We start from the raw sequence: 16,796 nt of genomic DNA on the forward strand, positions 1-16,796 counted from the left end.
CCATGGGAGTGATCATACAACTGAACAGCACGTTAACAGTGTCCCACAGACCACGTGATCAATACTGACTCACACTACACGGTACAGACCCGTAAGGCACAGACATGATCGTGTCTGGTGACGTAACGAAGAGCGAAGGAGACAAACCTCACACCCCAAGTGGTTTCTGCCTGGAGGAGGCGGCACCACCAGCACGGCTGCAGCTGTGCAGGGAAGGGATGACCCCGGGTGTACGGGGGACAAGGACTGGGGCTCTGAGGGCAGCCCCAGGGGCCCGTCCACAGCAGGGCGTGTGGTGGAGGAGCAGATGCATACACAGGCCGCGCAAAGGGCCCACGGGCTGTCCTGCCTGGACAGGGGACATGCATTCAGTGGGTCCACCTGTCCTGGAGCCTCGCGAGCACCCTGAATGCCCTGATCATGTGGAGGAAGAACATGTGGGGGCCGAGCCCGGGGCGCCTTCTGCTTGATGTCAAGTCTGCCTCCCGCCCCGCGTTCCCTGGAAAGGCCGCTGCAGAGCCAGGTGGGCCGGGGACGGGCGGTGAGAGACGAGCGGGCCCCAGGTGCGGAGGGGCGACAGGGTGACGTAGGGAGGGATTGGGAAGGAGGCGCTCACAGATACGGGACACAGGAGGAAGAGAAGGAAGCCTCCCGCTGGAAGCCCCGCGGTCCCCGGCCAGGATGTGCAGGGAAGGTCCAGCAGGCAGGTCTCCGTGGTGGGGACTGCGCCACGAGGATTCCTGAGCACGCGGTGACCGGCTCTTCCCAGCAGCACCCGCCAGCTCGGGCACTGCTCTGGGCCTGCTCAGGCCCCATGGACATCAGCGCCCGTGCAAACCCCACGGCAGGTCCCTGGGGGGCAGGTGGAGCTGGGTCGCTGTGCTCCCAGGACAGCTGCCGTTCTGAGCCGTCCAGGGCCATTTCATTGGTCAGATTCCATCATGTAGTTGATCTGTGGCACCCGATCTGGCCAAGGTTTGCGCCGCACCAGAAAGCTCACCTTCCAGGAACCCGCAGAGGCCCGCGAGCACCCTCCCCGCAGAGGGCGGGGCCAGACGAGCAGGTGCGGTGAAGACCGCACAGCATGCAGTTTGAGAAGGCGGCGGGGGTGCCCCGGGAGCGGGCTCAGTACTCAGACCCTGGGAGGGTGGGCCCCAGAGGGCGAGCATAGCAGTGGGAGCATCGAGAGCAGGTGAGGAGCTCCAGAGTGCAGACACGCAGGAGTGAATGCAAGAGTAGAAGAGCCCAGAGCCCCACAGCGGGGTGCACTCAGCCTTGGTGGGCCCCCCTGGGCCCCACGCACAGGGCTGTGCCTCACACATCATCTCACGCCCCCTGGGGGCCCGTGAGGCTCATCCCTGTGAGTCCCTGGAGAAAACCCAGGGGACCCAGGAGGTGGAGAGCTCCTGGAGGCCAGAGCCAGCCTGGGGGCCGACGGGAAGACAGGTGAGCCACAAGCATCCCACAGGACCCTCTGTGGAGCTCCAGACACTCGCCTGCCAGTGTCACCCATGGGCAAGCTTGTGGCCCAACCTACAGGCCCCCATCCCTGCCTGCTGCCAGGGCGAGCCTCAGGGACACTCGCAGGGCCTGGCATTCCGGGGCGGAGACACGAGTGCTGGGGACGCAGGTGAGACAGGCTGAGCGCTCACTGCACGGTAATAAAAAGCAGGAGGAGGGTGGGAATGTGCCCCGATTTTCTAGAATATGCCTGAATTTTTGTGGGATGAGCAAGGCAGGGCAGCGGCGGGATGTGATGGGGAAGGTGGGTCTCTCCCGCCAGCGCGGCCAGCCCCACGTCTTCCCATCGCACCCTGGGCACTTCCTCCCCATAGAGCAGTGTGTCCCTCACCTCCAGGGATGTGTCCCTTCCCGTCCATCCCACACGTTTCCGTCACCGGCCCCCCCGGGAACTGTGCAGCTAACCCTCCCCTCCGTCCACTTCTGATCTCCTTGCACTTTCACTCTCTGCACGTATTCAAGAAGCGGGAGCCCGGGCGCGTCCGGCACGTCCCACAAAGGCCGCCAGCCTGTCAGGGTGCCCGTGAGCACTTGGAGGTGACCCGCGGGAGCAGGATCGCGGGGGCATCCCAGCCGCCCCTGGACCAGAGCAGGGGACAAGTGGCCTCAGCCGGGACTCAGATGCCACCTACCACGGCTCAGAGACGCGCGAGCTCGCTCAGCCAAGCAGAGGGCTGTCCTCACGTCGGGGACAGTGACAGCCACCAGGTCCTCCCCCAGACCAACCCCTGGGACACCAGGGTCGTCAGCCTCACCGAGGGCTCTAAGCGCCTTGCGGGGTGCATGGGAAAGGAGGCCCCAGTCCCGGCCCCTGCAGCAACACTTCAGATCAAACATTCCCGTCACTTTGGGGAAATAAGAAGTGAGAAGCTCCGGCTCGCATCTGACCAGAAACCCACCCCTTCCGCGGTCGGACAGGGTCCTCGGCTGGTGGCACCTCCACCCTTTGCCCAGCAGGTCTGAGACAGGGCAAGGGGAGGAAAACCACAGTCTCACGCGGGACAAGACACGAGGTGGGCACCAGAGTGAGGCAAGGAGAAGGGGTGGCTCTGTCTGATCCCACCGGGGACGCAGGGAGGGCTTCCTGGAGGAGAGGCTCTTCTCCCTTTCTCTTGGTTCCAGCCCCTTGGCGATCTGCTGCCCAAGCCCGGGCGCACGCTGGCACCAACTGCAGAAGCGCGGCGTCCATCTGGATCTGGGCGCCCCCGGACTCGCGGGGCAGCAGCCTTCGCGCAGGTGCGTTTGGTGGGGGTCAGTCTCCCGAGCAAGGCCCAAGCACATCCTGGCCGCCAGGCTCGGAGATGCAGAAAGTGGGACGCAGAGTGTGGTCGGGGAGCATGGGGTGTCCCTCTGCCCCGGGCCTCTGGCGCAGCTTGGGGCGCCCTGGGGACCATGGGTGGCTCATCTCAGACACAGGCCAAAAGTCCCTCTAGCAGGTGCAGCCGAGGCTCCTCACGTTGGATTTAGAAGGAAAATGACAGAAGAGGGAGATACGTAAAATCCATCTGCATAGTAATTGAATTTTTTCAACTTTTATTTAGGGTTGTCGGGGTTCTGACTCGAGGCTGGGAAAAAGAAAGGCAGATTCTCATTTCCCTTCACTCATCCCTAATTGTACCACTGGGTGTTTTAATTTACAAGTCAAAGTTAATAAGTGGTGCACGGGCTGGATTACCTGGCAGTCCTCACCACGTCCTCCCCGTGGGCAGGATGGTGGGTGCCCCCCACCCCCAGGCAGGGGCTCCGCGGCTGCTGAAAGTGCAGCCACCTCATCTGCCCTGAGAGCCTCTGGAGAGGGGAGACCCGGCCAGTGGCCTCTCCCTGGACCCTCACAGGCAGGTGCCAATAAAATTAAATAAAATGTTAACAGGTCAAGGATGGGAAAGAAGAGAAACTTGGTTCAAACTATATCAATGATAATAACACAAAAACTTAGATGTAGCCAGTGCCATCCACGTGCTCCGTGGCATTTAAAACAACCCCGTCGGGCAGCCCCAATGGCTCAGTGGTTTAGCGCCTGCCTTCGGCCCAGGGCCTGATCCTGGAGACCCAGGATCGAGTCCCAAGTCGAGCTCCCTGTGTGGAGCCTGCTTCTCCCTCTGCCTGTGTCTCTGCCTCTCTCTCGGTGTCTCTCATGAATAAATAAATAAAGTCTTTTAAAAAAAACCATCAGCCCCGAAGGGGGCTGACCACGGCCCTTGGCCACCGAGCACCACGGGGCCAGGCTGAGATGGGGCCCGTGTCTGCCCGGAGCCAGCTTCACCCTCTCAGACCTCAAGGACCACTTGCCCGAAAGCCTCCACTACAGATGTCCCAGGGGTGGGGGGTGGGGTGGCCTGCAGCAGAGCCGGCCCAGAAAGTTCTAGGGACACCTGGAAACCATCCATCTTCTCCTCATGAACCCGGCCTCGTAAGTCACTCCCCTTCTCTTCATGCTGGACACGGAGCAAATGCAGCACTTCTGAAAAGAGAATCTGCATTTTTTAAAGAGGTTGAATGAGAGTAATCTGAGAAAAAAATTTTTTAAGATTTTTTATTTATTTATTCATGAGAGACACAGGGAGAGGCAGAGACACAGGCAGAGGGAGAAGCAGGCTCCCTGCGGGGAGCCCGATGCGGGACTCGATCCCAGGACTCCAGGATCACGCCCTGGGTCAAAGGCAGACACTCCACTGCTGAGCCACCCAGGCGTCCCTAATCTGAGAAAATTAATACCTACATGTGGAAAGGGAGGCTTGCATGGCCTGAAAATATTAAAACTCTGCCCAGCCTGATGATTCCTAGAACACACCCCATGCTCTTACCCACAAAGCCTGCCATGTGTCACATCCCCATCAGGGATGCCCTCTCCCGTCCTCACCTGTCTGTAACCACCTGACAAATGCCCAGAATCTGTCTCGACTCAAGTCACGGTGCTGCCTCCTCTAGGAACTCTTCCTGGGCACATCCTCCCTCCCGTCTCTAACTCCCCACTCTCCCCTCTGTCATAGCCCTTACCAAACGAGGCTGTAATTACCCATCTGCACGTCCCTCATCCATGGCAGTGGGAACCACTCCACGGGGGTCAGGGTTTGCTCTGGCTCCCACGATAACAAGTAGAAACACCCCAGGCTAGCCCCTGGAAAGAAGGGGAAAAAAAAACCCTTCGTTCCTCATGGCATTTTTCCAATCCTTTCCCAACTGCTGCACAAACCATTCTGTGACAACCCAAGTGATGGGAAGGATGGAGGAGCAGGGTCATGACACAGCAGCCATTGGCCACCCTCTGCTTGTCCCTTTCTACCTTTTTTTAAATTCTCATCTACTGAATCAATTGGCAAATATCTGATGAAACTCTCCATGTCCTGGGCACTGTCCTAGACACCAAGGATGACAGTAAGTAGGATGTGAATGGTCCCTGTCCTTGTGGGGTTTGACTCTCAGGGGGCAGGTAAACAATTAGGTGGGCAGGAAGTGCTGACGCGGGCAGCTCCCTTGCTCCCCCAGTACAAAACAAAGGAAACCTGGGTAAAGCTTAATTTTTAAAAGTTATGGCTCTCTGCTCCTCCCTGTTCAACAGACAGCCGCATCTTCTGGTGCAGTGCCAGCCGTGTCCCCGAGACACGATGGTGAAGGTCAGAATGAACGGATTTGGCCATTCAGGATTGGGCCCCTGGTCATGAGGGCTGCTTTTAACTCTGGCAAAGTGGATATTGTCGCCATCAATGACCCCTTCATTGACCTCAACTTCATGGTGTACATGTTCCAGTATGATTCTACCCACGGCAAATTCCACGGCACGGTCAAGGCTGAGAATGGGAAACTTGCCATCAATGGGAAGTCCATCTCCATCTTCGGGAATGAGATCCCACTAACATCAAATGGGGTGATGCTGGTGCTGAGTATGTTGTGGAATCCACTGGAGTCTTCACCACCATGGAGAAGGCTGGGGCTCACTTGAAGAGCGGGGCCAAGAGGGTCATCATCTCTGCTCCTTCTGCTGATGCCCCCATGTTTGTGATGGGCGTGAACCACAAGAAGTATGACAACTCCCTCAATATTGTCAGCAATGCCTCCTGCACCACCAACTGCTTGGCTTCTCTGGCCAAAGTCATCCATGACCACTTCGGCATCGTGGAGGGCCTCATGACCACCATCCATGCCGTCACTGCCACCCAGAAGACCGTGGACGGCCACTCTGGGAAGCTATGGCGTGACGGCCAAGGGGCTGCCCAGAACATCATCCCTGCTTCCACCGGCGCCGCCAAGGCTGTGGGCAAGGTCATCTCTGAGCTGAACAGGAAGCTCACTGGCGTGGCCTTCTGTGACCCCACCCCCAATGTGTCACTTGTGGATCTGACCTGCCACCTGGAGAAAGCTTCCAAATATGACAACATCAAAAAGGTGGTGAAGCAGGCATCAGAGGGCCCCCTCAAGAGCATCCTGGGCTACACTGAGGACCAGGTTGTCTCCTGCAACTTCAACAGTGACAATCCACTCTTCCACCTTCAATGCCGGGGCTGGCATTGCCCTCAATGACCACTTCGTCAAGCTCATTTCCTGGTATGACAATGAATTCGGCTACAGCAACTGGGTGGTGGACCTCATGATCCACATGGCCTCCAAGGAGAAAGAGCCTCCTGGACCACCAGCCCCAGCAAGAACAAGAGGAAGAGAGAGGCCCTAAGCTGCTGGGAAGTCCCTGCCCCAACTTAATCCCCCAGCACACTGAGAATTTCCTGACCTCCAATTTACATCCTAGACCCCAAGGAAGGGGAGGGACTTGGGGAGCCCTACCTTGTCAGGTACCATCAATAAAGTATACTGTGCCCACCTAAAAAAAAAAAAAAAAGCTACAAATATAATCAATATTGAAAGAAAAGGACCCAGGAACCTGAAGCCAGTGCATTGCAGGGGTAGCTGAGCAAATGTTAGCCCCAGCAGCTAGAGGCTAGGGCATGCGTGCCCATACAGGGCGGAGGACATGGCCTTGAACTGGGGCAGGACACAGACACTGACACACCTACAGAGGGTAGGGCCCAAGATGGGCTGATCTACCCTGAGAGGTGGACAGAAATGCCCGCAAAATAGAGACTGACAAGGGAGGCCACGTCTGCATCCAGCTCCAGTCAGAAACAAAGATCTCCTGAACATTAAACACATAAGCTTTGGCCATATACAGATGTGAGGTCTGAACTTACAAGATCAATGTGGAATAAAGGTCCTTAAATTAAAAAAAAAAAAAATCTCAGACCAATGACAACTGGGGGTCCTGTGGCAGAAGAAAGGAAAGAAAGAAAACATTTTTGGTGGGGACACACCTACTACCCAGAGTCCATGACACCTCATAGCTAAAAACAAAATAGTTCACAGTGAATATAAACTCACAATAAACAATTACAAACCATATGAGTAAGTAATCCACCAGAAGTGAGTGTGAACAGATACCACAAAGGCAAACTTAGCACATGTTTTATTTTTTTTAAGATTTTATTTATTTACTCATGAGAGACACAGAGAGAAAGGCAGAGACACAGGCAGAGGGAGAAGCAGGGTTCCTGTGGGGACCCCGATGTGGGACTTGATCCTAGGACCCTGGGGTCATGACCTGAGCTGGAGGCAGACATTCAACCACTGAGCCACCCAGGGGCCCACCGCCTGTATTAACCAGCTTAGGCTAGGTTGTGTTGTGTAACAAACAACCCCCAAATCCCATGATCTAGAGAAATAACTCTCCTCTCTCATATAATTTCTCAGGAGCAGCAGCTGTGGGGTGGCTTGGCTCTGTTCTGTGTGCCCATTCTAACCTCCAGGCTGTATGAACAGCCTCATTTGAGATGTGTTCTCACGGAAGAGAGGAAACCATTTGATGGTCCCTGTATGCAGCGGTGCCTAAGCTTGCTGCTGAAATGCAGCACTTCTGCTCACATGCATTTAGCCAAAGTGATTCCTGAGCTGATGTCAGTAGGATGGGAAGCATCACACATCACCTGGCTGTAGCAGGGATGCATAACCCTCTTACAGAATCCAGAGAATAATTAGAAACAGCATCCCAAGGACATAAAATATCAGAATCGGGTAAAACCATAAAATCATTAGTTTAAAAATGGTTGAGGAGATGAAATACAGCCAGAAATCACAGGGAAAAGAATGAGATTCTAAAAAGAACAACCAGGTTTGAGAAATGCAGCCACACAGAATTTCTCAGAAGGAAAAATAGGATCATTGAATGTGAAAAGTCAATTAATCACTCAAATGGTAGATCAAAGCAGCTGAAAAGAGAATTCTCAGACTGGAAGATCGAAGTGAGGAAATCATCTAGAACGAGCACAGAGAGGCAAGGGGTGTGAAAATATGACCGTGGAGCCCTAGGGAACCATGAGACTAACGTGATTCTGACGTGGTGCAGGTCTAATGAACTCCAGATGGCAAGCAGAAGGAGAATAAGGTAGATGATAATGGCTAAGTGATTTCCAGAACTGAAAAGGCCCCAGTCATCAAGCTGAAGGGGCTCATCTAGTCGTAAATGGGATAATTAAAACTAAATGCACACCTGGACCTGACATCAGGCAATGTGAACAACAACAACAACAACAAAAAAAAGCAAATGAAGCATCGTTAGGGCAACCAAAGACAAAATACAGATTACCAACTGAGTGGGGCAGGGCAGGGGGGCGGGGGGATGGAGGAAGAGGGGAGGAGGAGAGGAAAAGGAGGAGGAATGGGCAGAGAGGAGGGCTGACAGTTTCTCATCCACAGTGACTTTGGGGAAGGCGGCGTGTTGTATCTTCAAAATCCTTCAGGTGGGACGCCTGCATGGCTCAGTGGTTGAGCATCTGCCTTCAGCTCAGGGCGTGATCCCAGGGTCCCGGGATCGAGTCCTGCACTGGGCTCCCTGCGTGGAGCCTGCTTCTCCCTCTGCCTGCGTCTCTGCCTCTCTCTCCGTCTCCCATGAATAAATAAATAAAATCTTTTAAAAAACAACCCTGCAGGAGGAGAATGACTTTGAGCCTAGCGTTCTACACCGAACAACACCAGCGAAGACTCTAAATCCCAGAGTTCTGAGACAAGAGGGAGCACGCGTTATCCCTAGATGGCTCTGCTGGATGGACAAAACGTAGGCTGCCTCTCAGAGCAGCTTTCACCCAAGCACATTAACAGAAAACAAAAGAGCTCCCTCCTCGTTGACTGCTGCTGTCACCACCAAAGACAAATGCTGCACAGAGGTCTATCGAGTCAGCAAGTGTGTCATGGCCCGAATGGTACATTAACCAGGGTAGAGACCTGCAATGGGGGAGGGGAGGGTCCTGACGGAGCAGGTCATCCATCAACTGCGTCTTCAGATCGGAAGAGCCATATAATCAGAAATAAATGTTTGGGCTGAGTATAGATTGAGCTTCTTGGTGTCTATTTACAACATCCGTTGCCTTGCATCTCAAAATGTTTAATGCAAATCTCCACGCCACACCTCCCGGTTCACAGATTTGAAGACAGGAAGCCATCTGTTTTTGCAGAAATCGGGTGCTGGGCAGAGGTGGTGTAGAAAGTGTCTCGATCCTCACCTTGGAGCAAACACCCCAGTTACTAATGATTTGGTGTAACTCTCCTCCTCCTCCTGTTTCTCCCTGGGTTCAGGGTCATTTTCTCAAAAGCTTAAGCAGTGGGATTTGAAAAATGTATAGAAAGCATATTTATAGCACACGTCAATAAGCATGTATCAGGAAATGCTGGTTTATAAGGAAATTAAATGAGATTATTACGGTGAAATTTATCGTTTAATCCGTGAGCACCGCGCAGACTTTGAAAGGTTGGACTTTGGAGTAATAAAGAGAGTGCATCCTAATAACAACCACACAGAGCAATATAACACAGCCGTAAAGAAAGAGGGGACAAACGGGAGAGAAATACTGCCCCTTCTGAGCTACCATCACTCACAGCTCTGCAGAAGCTCAGCAGGCGGGAATGCAGCTTGGTCTCAGGCGTATTAATTAACAACCCAAGAGTTCCCCCCTTATCAGGCAGCAAAGACAAGCCCTGATATAGGTACTGTGTCCTCAGTGGCTTGCTGCGGGGCCGCTGACAATGAGCAACACGTTGTTTCTGCTCTCGGGGAACTTATAGTCTAGTGGGGGCACAAGGTACCCATGTGGGTCCACGTCAGGTGCTCCTTGAACCTACCCACTGGAGGAGGGGGCCAGGGAGGGAGAGGGGAGGCCCAGCCACCGTGATGCTTAGTGAGTGCAGGCCATGGGACGTGAAGGCCACAGGAGGTGAAGGCTGCAGGACGTGAAGGCCGTGGAACGTGAAGGCCACAGGATGGATGTATAGGTCATGGGACATGAAAGCCAAGGGACATGAAGGCCATGGGACATATAGGCTGTGGGACGTGAAGGCCATGGGATGTGAAGGCTGTAGGATGTGAAGACCAGGGGACATGAAGGCCATGGGACATATTGGCCACGGGACGTGAAGGCCATGGGACGTGAAGCCCATGAGACATGAAGGCCATGGGAGGTGAAGGCCACAGGAAGTATAGGCCATGGGATATGAAGGCCTGGGACACGTAGGCCACGGAACGTATAGGCCACGGGACATGAAGGCTGCGGGACATGGACGCCACAGGAGGTGAAGGCCACAGCAGGTGAAGGCCACAGCAGGTGAAGGCCACGGGACATGAAGGTCATGGGAGGTGAAGGCCATGGGATGTGAAGGTCATGGGAGGTGAAGGCCATGGGATATGAAGACCACGGGACATGAATGCCGCAGGAGGTATAGGTGGCAGGATGTGAAGGCCACGGAATGTGAGGGCCACGGGAGGTATAAGCAACAGGATGTGAGGGGTGCAGAACACGAAGGCCACAGGGTGTGAAAGCCATATGGGACATGTAGGCCGCAGGACGTATAGGCTGCGGGACGTGAAGGCCACAGGACATGAATGCCGTGGGAGGTATAGGCCATAGTACATGAAGGCTGTGGGAGGTGAAGGCTGCAGGATGTGAAGGCCACAGCAGGTGAAGGACATGGGACAAGAAGGCCATGGGAGGTGAAGGCCACGGGAGGTGAAGGCCATGGGACATGAATGCCGCAGGAAGTATAGGCCACAGGATGTGAAGGCCACGGGACGTGAAGGCCACGGGTGGTATAGGCCACAGACGTGAAGGTCACAGATGTGAAGGCCATCGGAGGTGAAGGCCACAGGACGTGAAGGCCACAGAGCACGGACCACAGCCAGGACAAGCCTGGGCTGGCCAAAGCCCACCAGCGAGCCCCCTGTAGAGAACACAGGATCCCAGATTTTCTGCAATTGTTGACAGAGGCAGACAAGGAGGCCAGTGAAGACTCTCCCTCAACACCCATGAAAAAAATGGAAAGTTCTTGAGTGTCTCAGCGAAGCCCTGATGAACCAGGCCAGGGGAGCTGGGGAATGCTATTGACACAAAACCATGGGCATTGCCTTTTAGGGGCAAGTGGAGGGAATTTTAGGAGTAATTCGGATTATGAGCAATTTTCACCTCTTAGGTGACTTCAGAACCAAACTCTTTACAATATACAACTCCACTGTAAACAGGTAATTATGTCCAAAGTGATGTGTGTAGTGGCAACAGGATGTGGGAGGCATGGAAAGAACTCGAAAGAGGAGTGATTATCTCTATTTGGGGTTTTCAAAAGAGCCTTGGCGCAGAGGGTGATGCCTGAATATGGGCTGTTCAGGTCCGGGGCTGGGGGGAGAGCGCGCTGCAGGCGGAGGGCAGCCTTCCGAAAGCGCAGGCTGCAAGCAGCACGGGGCGGTCGGGGGCTGCAGGGGGCCTGGTGTGGGTGGAGCGCGGGATGCCAGGGATGCCACGAGGGCGGCAAGGAGGGCGGGGACGGCGGCCTCTCAAGCATGCCAGGGGCTGCAGCCACCTCCGGGAGGCACTCGGAGAGATGAGCGCTCCAGCAGACCAAGGACGGGAGCAGATTTGCAGTTTCCCGAACTCCCTTCTGGCTGCCTGGAAAGAACGTGACGGGAAGGGTAAAACGAGAAGCAGGGAGACACATGGGCATCTCTGCGCCCTAGGGAGACACGCCGCAGGCCAAAGCTGTGCGGTTGGAGGGGGTGCCGTGACACACTGGCCACGTCGCACAGCGGTGACAGGGCAGGACAAGGAGAAGGGACCCGGTGCCTGGCTTGCACGCCCCATGCACAGGGAATGCTCCTCAGTAAGAGCGAGCACCCTCCCTTCCTCCGCTGTCACGGGGCTAATCGATTAAGGAGACGCAGGGCTTGAACTCACGACCCTGAGATCAGGACCTGAGCTGAGATCAAGAGTCGGAGGCTCAACCAACGGAGCCACCCCGGCGCCCCACAATAGTAATTGATGACATAGCTCGACTTTATTATTCTTTTCAATGGCTCCCTCCCTGGCTCCTCCAGGGCTAGGACAGCAGCGACGTCCCCGTTCTGTGCTTAGCAGTGAGGGGTCAAGGCCTGGACGCGAGGTAGGCACCCAGCACACATCCGTCAAATGAATGAAGGAGACACAGGTCCCTCGGAGACACTGACGGGGTTGGGATTTGCCGAGGTCAAGTGTCAGGCCTCCCTGCAAGCAGCTGAGATAAAATGACCGTCTGGCCCGCTAACCGCCCTGCTCTGTAGCCCACCTGAGCCCACAGAAGGCCACGCAGGCATCAGCAGCCCGCCCGGCGAGCAGCTCGGGGAGCAGAGAACGGGAATCGGCGGTGGGCAGGGTGTGCAGGGGCACACGTCACGGTCCACTGGGAAGGGGACAGACCCAGAAGGGTGGATACTCATGTGGCTAATGGTTTGACTGGGCATCTGAGGACCCCAAGGAACAAGAGGGAAGGCTGGGGACAGAATGTTCAGGGGAAGGTGATGAGAATATGTGGGTCCCGGTGGGCATGGTCTGCAGGGATGAGCCTGAGACTCTCCCTCCCCCAGGCACCCCCCCTATGCTTCCCAGCGGGTTAGGGGTGCATGATCTTGGAGGCAAAGCTGGCCCCGTGAGGGGCTGAAGGCCACGTCTGCAGAGAGCCCAGATCTCACTGTCAGCAGTGGCCAACTCTAAGGCCCTGACCTGACACCAATCACCCGGGATGCCAGCAACCGTCGGCAGGTGGGGGGTATCGCACCTTCTCAGGGGCAGGGGGCAGAAATCTGCCCTCGGAGAAGTAGACGCTAAGTCCAGCTGCGTAAGGGCCTGGCCTGCCTGCATCACCTTCCCAAGAACGTCAGGTGCGGCTTTTCCAAATACTTTGTTCATTGTTATGGACTCAGCTCCAACTTTGCTTCTGTCAAGGAACTGCTTTGGGTGGAAGGGGGCAAAAAAAATAAAATAAAATAATAGGCTGATTCCCATGATCCTTTCTGGTCGTGCACACCATCAACAAAAGTGCATTGGGTCACAGAAGCGTGGAGTGCCGAGCTGCAGACTCACGGGTGGCTCTGCCCAGAAATAACCCCTAATGAGACCACATGCTTCTCTGCTCGGAACCACGGGCTCCACTAGGGCACGGCAGCAGGCAGCGTGCTCCACTAGGGCACGGCAGCAGGCAGCGTGCTGACACGGCCCTGAGGTCTCCAGTCCCTGGTGTAGACAGCCTCCCGAGTGTGGGCAGCACTTAGGGATGTGACGGGATGGCAGTCCTGTGAGCACGGCGCGGCACGCGGCGGAAGAGACCCGCACGGGCGACTGCCGTCCCCAATCTGTGGGCTTACAGTTAAACAAAAAGAAGATCATCCTGGGTGGGCCTGGCTTAATCAGGGGAGTCCTCAAAAGTGACCAGGTCCTTCCTGGGTGGGTCAGAGAGCAAGGAAATGAGGAGGCTGAGAGTTGAGAGCAGCCAGGGAAAAAAATAAAAATAAAAAATAATAATAATAATAATAATAATAGTAATAATAAAATCAGGGGCCTCAGACCTGCTGTTGCAAAATACTGAATTCTGCAGACAATCACGTGAGCTTGAAAGAGAACCCCAAGTTATGAAGGAATGCAGGCTGGGCAACATCTGGATTCCAGCTTTGTGAGACCCCTGAGCAAAGAGCCCAGCTCAGCCCTGCACAGACTTCTAACCTGCGGACACGGTGCCGTAACAAACGGATGTGGTCTTAAGCCTGCAAGTATGTGGTCATTTGTCACAGCAGGAGCCAACTCAGGGTTCAGGGGGCGTAAGGGACAGTGACAATGCTCACCCTTTCTTTTAAATGTGCACTTGCTGGTCTGTGCAGCTCTGGGCTCTTGTGATTCCGACATGTTGGTCCCCATACGAGACCCAGTAAGATGTAAAGGTAAAGGTTGTAAAGGTTGTAAAGGTTTAAAGGTTGATGTAAAGGTTGAGGCTGCCGACTGGCTGCTTCGGGCCCCGCATGTCGCAGGGCGGGCAGAGGTGGGAGGTCATTGTGTCGTCAGGGGAGGTGTATCCTGACCGTGCAGGGAGCGCACCGTGTCACTATACAACAGTGACAGGTAAGAGCACATCGGCAACCACACATCCTCTGTGGAGACCACAGGGGACCCCGGGGACAGGGACAGAAGCCAGACGGGGGACCCCTCTGGGACCCTCGAGGGCTCACATCGCTGAGGAATAAAGGTGGAGGTCCCCCTACAAGATGAGGAACCTATGTGACTGCATGCTGGCTAGGGACACATACAGAACAGGTGATGGAGAAAGGAATTTCCCATCAGCCCCCACTTGGTCCCACCCCTTATCACCTCCTTCACCTGTGCCACCTCACAGGCAGTGGGTCAATGCTGGCTCACAGGCTGCAGATAGCAAGATGGACCATGTCAGGACAGCGACTCCTGGAAGCGGCTGCCACACAGATGACAATGTGCCCCTTGCTCCCTTCTGCGGAGGGGAAGGGGCAAGGGCACCGAGGGTGCACAGAGCTGCCGCTGGCGCTGAAGGGGGCAGACCTCGGACCCTGCAGTCCTGCGCTGACCCCTGCCAGCAGGCACAGATCGGAGACCTGAGGACGAGCGGGTTCTCCATTGCCTACAACGAAGATCCCTGTATAACACGGGGGCTCATCGGACAGCCCCCGGCAGATGTTGCTGCTGAATAAAGTCAAGGTGCGGAGAGGAACAAGCTAGAGCTCTCGAGGCTGTGGGAGCAACTGAATCCCTCAGGGCGAGGGGGCGACGCGCCAGCCGGGAGACGGCCAGGGATGGACCGCGCCTAGCGGGGCCCCTGAACAATCCCACCAACACGTGCTGGTGGGAGCGTGCGGCAGAAGGTTAGGAGCTCAGCCCTCTGCAGGGAAGCGTCCCCGTCTGCTCCTGGCCAGCCTCCCAAGACGGAGAAAAGATTTGGAGCACTTAAGCTAGAAAAAAATCTTGGAGACAGGTTTGGTTCAGAGCAAGACCATTCGTCACATGCTGGATCATTTGGATGAATGCATCATCCAGCTTGTGGTTGCTGAGCCTCGCTGTGCAAATCTTATGTTCCCCAAGGACGTTAAAGGCACAGCAGTGCCTTCCTGCCCTTCAAGGGCTCATGCTATTCGAGGAGACAGACGCCAGTGACCCTGCTGCCCCGGCCGGGGCCCCGTCACAGATGACTCATCCTGCCTGGCCTCCCACTCTCCCTGCAAGACTGCACGGCGCGAGGTCCCTGTCCCCAAGGAGCCACAGCCTGTTGGCTTGGGGGCATGCACAAGTCTCCACGTTCCATGATGAGTCTGAAGGAACAGAGAAAGAGTGGGAGCAGCCAGGAGCTTGGTGGACAGCGATTAAGACCATGTAGAATCTTCCAGGAGGAGTGGGAAGTCGGCAAGCCCTCGGAAGATGGGTGGTAGGAACTGAAACCCAGGCGCGGACCTGCAACCTCCGGGCATGGCCAGGACTGCTGGGAGGCTGCACATGGTTAAAGCAGCAAGAGCGTGGCAGGGAGGGTGGGGCTTGAACCCGGGCAGAGTTAGCCAGCTCAGGGGAGAACACCGAAATCTATCTTTCAGGGGCTGAGATGTGCTCATCCGGGGACTGGCGAGGCCAAAGAGTCGCCTCTTCCTCTATGGCAGATCCCAACACCCCAAAGAGAAGCCAGGACCGCACGGACCACATCACAGATGGCGGGCAGGAGGGAGGAGGAAGGTGCTCACCATTTGCCGTGCAGCGCCAGCACTTCCCACCTGCACCTGCCGCTCTGCCTAGGGCAGAGCCCATTCTTCTGCATCTCCCCAACACGTCACACACTCCGGGAATGTGGTTGAGGCTGCATGGACGCAGCATGATCTGAATTCAAGAGCAGACTCAAGAGGACAAACACGAAGAGAAGGGGCCTCAAGGAATGAACATCCCCGGGCATCTGACCACTTGCTAGAACTTTTCAAATTGCCTCATAGGGTCATTTAACATATGCATGATTTGTCCCCTTCTACAGATGAGGAAGTGGAGACTGAGAAATTGCTCAAAACCACACAGCTGCCATGTGGCCTCCTCTGGGGCTCAGACCGGTGCCTCCTAACTCTAAGCCAAGGCCAGCTCCCCATGCACTGGGCACTCCAAGCATGGACGCCCACATGCACACCAGGACACACCAAGCTCATGTCCCTACTGCAATGGATCGACATCCTTCCTCAACCACTCTTGCCTGGCTCTCGTCACATCAGACAATGGCATCAGTGCCACTGCAAACACTGTGGAACCCAGAGAAAAGGGTAAGATCGCTGGGAGACATGCCGCAGGCCACTACTGTGGGGTGTGCACCAGGGGAAAGACTTGGAAAATGGCACTGAGAATAAGCAACCAGAGAAGGAGGTGAAGAAGCAAGAGGACATGTGATCACAGAAGCCACATGTGGAGAAAAAAGGGAGCATCCGCAGCACCCACTGCTACCCACCTTCTCTACGAGGGCACAGGCCCTCGTTTACTGGCACAGGCCGCCCACAGCATTTTTTCTCTTAGAAATGCACCCCCTTCTCATGGCTCCACACAGGGATCCAAGCCCTTGCTGGGTAGCCAGACCAGGCAAGTTGTGTTAGTTGACTGCTTAGTTGGTTGATTGGTTGGTTTTGAGTTAGTTTGTTTTGGATTGGTTGGTTGGTTGGTTTTGAGTCAGTTGGTTCGTTTTAGGTTAGTTAGTTGATTTTGAGTCAGTTGGCTTGTTTTGGGTTGGTTGGTTGGATGGTTGGTTTTGAATTAGTTGGTTTGCTGTTGGTTGGTTGGTTGGTTGGTTGGTTGATTTTGAGTTAGTCAGTTTGTTTTGGGTTGGGCAGTTGTTTGGTTTTGAGTTAGTTGATTTGTTTTGGGTTGGATGGTTGGATGGTTGGTTTTGAGTTTGTTTTGGTTGGTCGGTTG

The 16,796-nt window shown here is 55.2% G+C and overlaps 1 pseudogene; it reads left to right on the forward strand.

Annotated features, from left to right (window-relative positions):
- The first annotated feature begins 5,126 nt into the window (after positions 1 to 5,126).
- LOC140642179 (glyceraldehyde-3-phosphate dehydrogenase-like) lies at positions 5,127 to 6,264 on the forward strand (annotated as a pseudogene).
- The last annotated feature ends 10,532 nt before the right edge of the window (positions 6,265 to 16,796 follow it).

This window comes from Canis lupus, chromosome 11, assembly GCF_048164855.1.
Source record: "Canis lupus baileyi chromosome 11, mCanLup2.hap1, whole genome shotgun sequence".
In the NCBI taxonomy this organism is placed as follows: domain Eukaryota; kingdom Metazoa; phylum Chordata; class Mammalia; order Carnivora; family Canidae; genus Canis; species Canis lupus.